At 41.9% G+C, this 8,513-nt stretch overlaps 1 long non-coding RNA gene across 1 annotated transcript; it reads left to right on the top strand.

The window, feature by feature from the left end:
• Window positions 1–958: 958 nt before the first annotated feature.
• On the top strand, window positions 959–3,880 carry LOC309653346. Its single transcript, XR_014259112.1, has 3 exons — window positions 959–1,082; window positions 3,261–3,396; window positions 3,771–3,880. It is a non-coding gene; the product is annotated as an uncharacterized lncRNA (long non-coding RNA).
• Window positions 3,881–8,513: the final 4,633 nt, after the last annotated feature.

The following is an 8,513-nucleotide window of genomic DNA, read 5'->3' on the forward strand; positions in this document are numbered from 1 at the left end:
ATATGAACACTTTGAGTTTGTTAATGGTATATTCCTTTGAAGAAGCTAGATAGTCTTCCTTGGCTACAGAAACCAAATCTGGTACATCTGACTTGCAATACTCACATCTGATATATTTCCTTAAGAGAAAGCATCTCCTCTTGTAACACCTCATATCATTATGTATCTCAAAATTAGTGTTTTAGCTATTTTTTTTTCAGGGAAAATTTCAGGTTTCAAATCAATGTGTTTGTAAATTATAAAAAGATATCTTAATTTTATAAAACTTTACCTATAAAAGGATGGTATCTTGAGTTTAAATCATAATCTATGTTGGAATCACAGTTTTGCCTTTTATGACTTTAAGTATCTTGACTCTTAAAACTCAATTTATTGATCTGTTCAAGGATGATAACTACCTCAAAATATATTTTGGGTATATAATTTTATTTCTGATTGTGAGATAGTGAAGTAAAACCATTAGTACAGACAAGGATCAGAGAGAAAGAGTAACTGTCCATAGTCTCAGATCTTGTAAGTGGGATATTTCAATTTCTAACTTTCTAAGTCTATATCACTAAATGTTAAACACTATAAATACTAGGATGTAAAATAATTTATTTTGTTAGGAATTTTCGATAAGGATTTAGATTGCATTGTAATATTTACCTTCTCATTCCTGAAGGTGTCCACACATATTGTGCCTAACAAGACATTGTGTGTTTGCAACAAGTAGAGAAGAGGAGTCTTACTTTAGTGTTCACCTAGACTTCATCCGATTCATATGATTTTTTTCACATTGAAATATGTAAAAATAAAGTGCTTGCTAAATTTTCTCCCCAGAAAAAACTCAGAGGCATTGGCCCTGGTCCAGATGGGGCTTATTGATCTTCAGAGCCCTGCCCAAGCTCAAACCATAGGTATTCATCATGGTATGCCCTACCTAGGTCCCAAAGGACTTTGGGGACCTGGGCTAATCTTCCTGAAGTAGTCGCTACGTTTTCAACCCCTGGTGCTTCCTGTCTGCCTGGAGGAGAGCCTAGAGCAAGAGAAAAACATACAACTATATGACTGCTGGCTACCCAGTTGGTCCCTCATGAGAGGTGAGTGATGCAGAAGACACTGGAATTGGATGACATTGACACATTTAGAAAGAGAGTAATATTCTCTCATGTGTAGTAGTAGATTTGTTATCTTTCTCTTCAGCCATATTTCTCCTGCTAATCTAGGCCATAGCTAAAAAACCCTCTCTATTCTCTGTTTTCCACCAGGAAGTCCTGGAATTCTGCAAAAAAAAGGCATCTAAGCATCCTGCAGGTCAGCACATGTGCCCAGTTTTGGCCCAAACTGAATGAATTTACTTTCTGCATGGAAGCCAAGAAAGCTATGGGGGAGGCTGGCTGTAAGGTGATAAGTTGAGGGGGTATGAAAGGCAGGGAGAAAGAGAGGAATATCCTTCAACATAAGAAGTTACTTTCTCACATCCTTTAAAATATCCATGATTATCTGTTTCCTTGTTTCTTGCAGGGTGACCTGGGGGCACCTCTTGTGTGCCATCTACAGCAAAAGGACACATGGGTGCAGGTGGGAATCTTGAGTCACTTTGATGAACATTGCAGAAAGCCATACATCTTCAGCTAAGTGAGCCCTTTCCTTTTCTGGCTCCAGGGAGTTACACGACCCAGCCATACACCCTGGTCCAAGCAAGGGCCCATGACTAGCTCTGCTTCCATCTCCCTTTCAGTCTCTACCTCTGCAAATGCCTCAGCTTTTACCTCCACTCCTGCTTCTGTCCGGCCACACTTCATCTCTCTGCCACAGCCTCTGAGTAAGGCCCAAGCAAATGGTAATGAGGGATGTATGAGAAGGAAAGAAAGAGAAGAGGATAATGAAAGCAGAAAAGGAGGAGGGGAGAAAACGCTTTTCCTGATAAATGCATGAGTATTTATACCAGGCAGGCAATAGGAATCATTTTTCTTAGGCTTACAAATGCATTTCATCCTTGTTGTATTATTCAACTTTCTTAATATCCCCATATGATATAGATGACACAATCATTCTATTCATCTTAATGTATTATTCTGAAACCCAGAGAAGTACATTGGACTGACCATGTTCATAAAGACAAAAGAGGAATGGCGCTAGCACAGACACTCAAATTTCTTATTTTTCTAACACAAAGTTCTTTACTACCACATATTGCCTTATAAAAGTAATTGTAGAATTTTAAGTTAAATATGTATTTTGTTTTGTTGACAAGTAATATGTGATGATTTCTGTAGGTTACTGTGTACCCAACTATGTTATATTTTAATGATTGTCTTTCTCCTTTCCTTGACTATTACGAAATGAATTACACTCATCAGCAGCTATTTCACGTTACTCTTCTATCCTTACAAATTTATTTTGATTGAATCATATTCCTACACATTACATGCTCACTTAAATCTATTTACCATGGCTCATATTGCCATATCCACAGTGAATTATGCTTTTAAAACATGAATGAGGTCATCTCAGTTTTTGGTCAAATTCTTCAAAGTTTTTTTCACTCAGAGACCTCAAAGACTATACTTCAATGAAAATTCCAGTTTCTATGTTCATGTGTACTCTTCCCTTACTACTTTTTATAGGTAGGTTATTTCTACCATTTTATACACACACTCATAGACAAACACACACACGTGTGTATATATGTGTGTATATATGTATATATGTGTCTGTATGGGTGTTTATGTATATAAAATTTCATTGCTTCAACTCACACTTTTTGAGGCACTCTAAATTTTTTTAACATAAACTATTTGCTGAGCTTCAAACCTGAATGTTCAAATTAGTGTGTCTATTTGCTATATCACTAAAATTTTAAATGTAGTAAGCTCAACCCTCCAGTTCACTTAAACTAAAATTTTTATTTCTCTAACATTTTCAAGTTAAATTATTGTCTTTTATTGCCTTCTATGTTATTGTCTTATACTGTTGTAACGATTTAAGCTAACAGTTACGTAAGGATGACAATGGGAGAGAGAGGTGGAATAGTTTCCAATATAATGACTAAAGGAAATTTAAACTGGACCGTAAAGAAATTATGCACTTGGAGAGACAATAATAAGGGGAGAATTCTTTACAGAGGTACCATGGACACAAAAATGCAGATTTTGTGTTTGCAAGTCAATTTTAATAATAGATATGCTTAGCAGAGTAGTGAGAGGTGAAAAACTTTTATAGATGGGCTCTACATGAGAATCCTGCTAAGTTTGCTTTTACTGTTTTTTCCTCAGCTTTGGCAGATCGGATTTCTCTGAGATATGCCATGCCTTGGCAGGCCATGATCATCAGCTGTGGTAGTCAAATTTGCAGTGGTTCCATTGTTAGCAGCTCTTGGGTACTCACTGCTGCCCGCTGCGTCAGGAACATGTAAATTGGCGTCATGCAATTTCCAATACACTATAATCTAGTATCTCCAAATTACTTTGCCGAAGTCTTCTTTGGATAAGTGAACTTCATATTATGCCTGAACCATCTCTCTTAAACACATAGCATCTTTGCTTCAGGGTAAGCGAGACATTTGGCTCTGTGTTTGGCTGATTGGTATCTCTGTTAGTTAATTCTTCCGTAATCTCATTGTCTGTGATCTCAGACTCCATTCATAGACTTGATTTTCCTTGAGGTGAAGTAGGAACTCTGACCACATGGCTAAAGAAATACATGGGAATAGCTAATGTGGTATCTTTTAAGGACTCAAATTTCGTAGTGAATCTATTCTAATTGTTCTCTAAGTACACACATAGGAATCCTGAAGGCACTGCTGTAATACTGGGCCTGAGGCACCCTGGGGCACCTCTGAGAGTTAAGGTATCTACCATTCTACTGCATGAAAGATTCCAGTTGGTGAGTGGGGCAGCAAGAAATGATCTAGCATTGCTGCTCCATCAAGAGGTGCAGACTCCCATTCAGCTTTTAGCACCCACGGTCCATCTGAAGAACCTGAATAGCTCAGAATGCTGGCTGTCTGGGCCACGGATGCTTAAGCCAGGTTAGTAGTTATTTTACTTGTTAGGGCAGTAATTTTAAAACAAGATAGAGGGGGTGTTTTATATATATATATATATATATATATATATATATATATATATATAAACATATATATATATATAAACTGAGGTTACATTGATTTTTAACAGTATATAAGTTTCAGCTATCAACATTTTATTTCTACTTCTGTATACACTACCACTGCTTAACACGACAAATTTAGTTTCCACCCACCACCATGCAGTTGAACTCATTTATCCCTTTTGCCCTCCTTCTACCCCTCTTCCTCTGGTAGCCACTGATATGTTTGTTTTTCTTTGCTTTCTTTTATTCATCAAAAATCTTCAGAGACATCCAAATCCAAATCAAAATGAGATATCACCTCACACCTGTCAAAATAACTATCATGAAAAAGAATACAAGTAACAAATATTAGTGAGGATGTGGAGAAAATGGAACTCTCCTACACTGTTGGTGGGAATGTAAACTGGTGCAGCCACTATGGAGAACAGTATGGAGGTCCCTTAAAAAACTCAAACTAAAACTAAGAAACCAAAAAAAACTAAAAATAGAGTTACCATATGATCCAGCGATCTCACTCCTGTGCATTTATTAGAGGGTCCATATTTTTGATGTTGAAATTCAAGGAAGAATTCTAATCATGATTGTCTGCATTGCTACTTTTAAGATTTTATCCAAATCTGAAATTGTTTTTGTTGCATAAAATGACAGTTTTTATGATGTCTCCATTGAATTTAACAAATGAAAGCCAATACAAGGGAGGTAATTGTGTGGAGAGTCAACTTTCATAAACAAGGTAGAAAAAATATGCTACCAAACTCTTTTGTATCTTTAGAACAAAGATGTTTTTGTTTTGTTTCATTTGTTCTCTTTAAGAAAATGAAACTGGACTTGAAATTTCTGATTTTACGAGTGAGATTGGCCTTGTTAATTATGAAGAGTGGCATTTGAAAAATGAGCGAAGAGATTGGAATAGATAAGTGGAATAAGTTGATAATGATGACAATGATAAAATAAATGGAACATCTTAGCATAAAAACTTAGAAATAAAGCGATGATAGATAGAGATTGTGGTCTTATCTCCCCAGTTGGTGTTTCAGTATAAGCTATGTCTTATACTGACTTATGTCTTATACTGTCTTATGTCTTGAGCTTTTTGTTTTCCAACTGTTTTTTCTAGGAGAGACAGATGAAAATCCAGAAATATTACAGATGCAAGTGATGGGCACTTCAAGCTGTGCCCACCTCTCCCCTGACAGGGGCGGTTCTGTTGTGTGCTTCATTACACAAGACAAACACTCTGATACAAATGTGGTGAGCAGCTCTTTTTTTTTCTTTCAAATTCTAATTGACAGAAACTATAACTCTTTCCATACATAAAAGTGTAGTCCAACCCATCCATAAATCATAAATATAAGAAAGTGAGTTATTGCTCTGTGGGGGAAAAAACCAACATATCTTTAATTATAAAATGATTCTTCAAAAACTATGTTACTAACTTCTGGTTTATCTCACATTGGTTATACTTGTGTATCCAAACTGAACAGAGATTTAGTTGTATCCCAACAAATTAGGCAACTCATATGATTCATGTTCTTCTAATTATACAATCCTTGCTCGTCAGAGTCCACCATACATTAAACCTTTTTTTATTTTATTTTCCCTTTAGAAATGAAGTCTTTGTGGTCTAACACTGGTGGTTTTACTTGTGGGGTCCCTGCAAGAAGAATCTATTTGGTAATAATACTCATTTGCTTATGTACCTATTTAAAGTCTCCCTATTTCTCTCACTGCCCACTTCAAAATCTAGTATTAAGTAAGAATTTAAGATGGTGACTTGAATGTAAATTCTACCTTTAATTTCACAGAAACCAGTGAGCCCAGGCAGTGCGGTTATATGCAGACCAATTTCTGGGAATGGCAGCTGGAGACAGACAGGCCTCACCAGTCTGAAAGCACTGGCTACCATTGTGAGCTCCCACTTCTCATGGATATTATCCACTTCAGCAACAGCAGGGCATCCCCTAACCCAGGAATGCATGCTTTGGGTGGAAAAGCCCAAGTCCTCTAGTGTCCTAAGACAGCCAAACACACTGCCGCTCTCTTCAATAATAATTATAGCAGTACACACCCTTTTGTAAGTCAGTGGCTTGGTCAGTCAGTGCTAATCTATTAGGACGATGACAAAAAGAATATCAAAACAACATTACAGAGATTAAGGCCCTACAAAATCTAAGTAGATATTTCATAAATAAGAAACATCCTATGAATACTATTTTAATATCATTTTGGAAAAGAAAACGCCTAACTATTTCAAATTAAACAGGTGCAAAAATATAATATTCATAGAAAGTTAAAAAAAGGACTTTAAAATTAATGAAAACATTTAATTCTTTATATTTTTAAAACTAAGTACTGATGTAGTTGAAAAATCAGAAATATTCCATGATTCCTATATTAGAAAAGAAATAATTTTGCAAAAACGAAATTCCTAAGAAAGCATGATATTTTAGTCTTGAAAGAATTAATATACACATATAGAAAAAGTTTATAAAATTAAACAATAATATTTCCTACAGGAAATTAACAGTGACAGTTGTCTAAAACATGGAGTATGCGTTTCCAGTCTTACATAAAAACATGCTATTGAAGAAGCACACAAGTAATCACTTACTATGTGGCAGGCTGCCCTCAGCTTACTGTGCACCAGGGCCCCGGAAAGAGAAAGGCCTGGAGCAGACAGATCTCGGGCCGGGAGGCCCGGGGATCCGTTTCAGGGTGGGGCATGGGGGGTGGCCCGGGGCGGGTGAGGGGAAGGGATGGCGGGCACCGGGAGTGCTCCTTCCTGAGCGGACAGCTGCGTTCCAGGCACGCCTCTGGTCCAGCGCACAAGGTCCGGGACCGACTCTGCGGCAGCTGGGCTTGGGAGGGTGGAGCGTGGGCCCCCGCGCTCCCTCCCCGTTGCCTGCACTTTGGTTCCAAGGGGAGCACCTCTGTCCCTGAGATACCACGCTGAATTTCCTTTGCCTGTTTGGACTCCTGAGAACACGTGGGTGCCCACTGCACCCCCGCAGCTGTTTCAAGGCCGAGGAGGGTTGCAGCACCAGGGCGGGTTCAGGAATCCTCCCTCGTCCTCGCTTCCCAGCTGCACTGGCTGCGACCTGCCGTGCATCAGCCTTGGCGATCTGAAGCCCTGAGGGCCGTGGTGTACACTTCTAGGGTGGCACACAGCCGTGGCCTAGAGAGGAAGGCCTGCCCCGCTCTGGCTGCTGTCCCCTCTCTCAGGCAGAGAGACAGACAGACAGACAGACAGACAGGAACTCTGTCCCTCCTCAGCTCCGTGATCCTTAAGCTGGAAGGGAGCCTCCTCGTGGCTCCCACACTCCGGTGCCTAGGGTTCCCTACTGTGGAGGCAAAGGGAAACTACGTGCAGTGGCCCTGCGGCTGAACGCGGGACACAGGGCAGCGGGGGACCTCCGACCCTCAGCCGGGGCCAAGTCCCTTGAGCCCTCTTGCCCTGGTCAGCGCTGCTGGGAGGGGCCTGGCAAGGATGAAAGGCTGGAGGGAAGGTTGGACAGCGTCCTCGCACAGCTTGTCCTGGGCCACCCACGCGTAAGGCGCCATGGCTGGGTTCAGGTGCGGCCCGCCTGCCCGGGCATGATGTGGGGGAAATGGTCAGGCCCTCCTCCGGTGGGGAAGGAAGGCTTACACTGCCCGCTGGGGCCCCGGGTGCCCGCCGCCGGGGCCTCGTGGTCCAACCCAGTGGATGCGCCTCACTGAGATTCACCCTGGGGTACAAAGCTTCGGCTTTGAGGGTGGAAACCTGTCAGCCCCGCTGGGGCACGGTACACAGGGCTTCCCCTGTAGGTGTCGTTCAAGGTGGAGGGCCCACATCCTCCATGCTGTCCCTCACCGCATCGTCCCTTGGCGTATCGGGGCATCGGGGCCCTGAGAAGTATGACTTCTTGTCCAGCGGGGATCTGCCTCATCCACTCAGGAGGGAGCACGCAGGCTCAGTCTCTGTGAAGACGGTTTATGTGTTGAAGTCGGCCAGGGTCTTGGTGTCCTTGTCCCTCGCGAGGCAGCTTCTAAGCTCAGCCCTGCCCGTGTTGCGGGCTCTGCCCTTTCCGCGCGTGAGCTTGTGTCTCTTTCTCTGACTGTGGCCGGGAGCCCCTCTGTCAGATATCCCGCCTCCCTGCCTGTCTAAAGCGGTCACATCCTCCGGTCCCTATGCCCTTCTCTCCTGGCACGTCTCTGCCCGGTGCCGCTGGGGGCACATCCTCCCTGTGTATCACACAGAACCTGAAGGAGGTCTGCCCCAGGTGACACTGACAGGGCCCCCGGCTTCTAAGTCAGGCTCTTCGGTGTCACCTGGCCAACCCGTTACCAGGGGGTCTGCGGACCGCGGGGTGTGTAAGCTGCCGGGGACAGCTGAGCGGTAGGCTCGGCCAACACAGAGGAGCTACCGAGAGGAACGG

This window comes from Balaenoptera physalus (genome assembly GCF_965194825.1).
Source record: "Balaenoptera physalus genome assembly, chromosome: Y".
Taxonomy (NCBI): domain Eukaryota; kingdom Metazoa; phylum Chordata; class Mammalia; order Artiodactyla; family Balaenopteridae; genus Balaenoptera; species Balaenoptera physalus.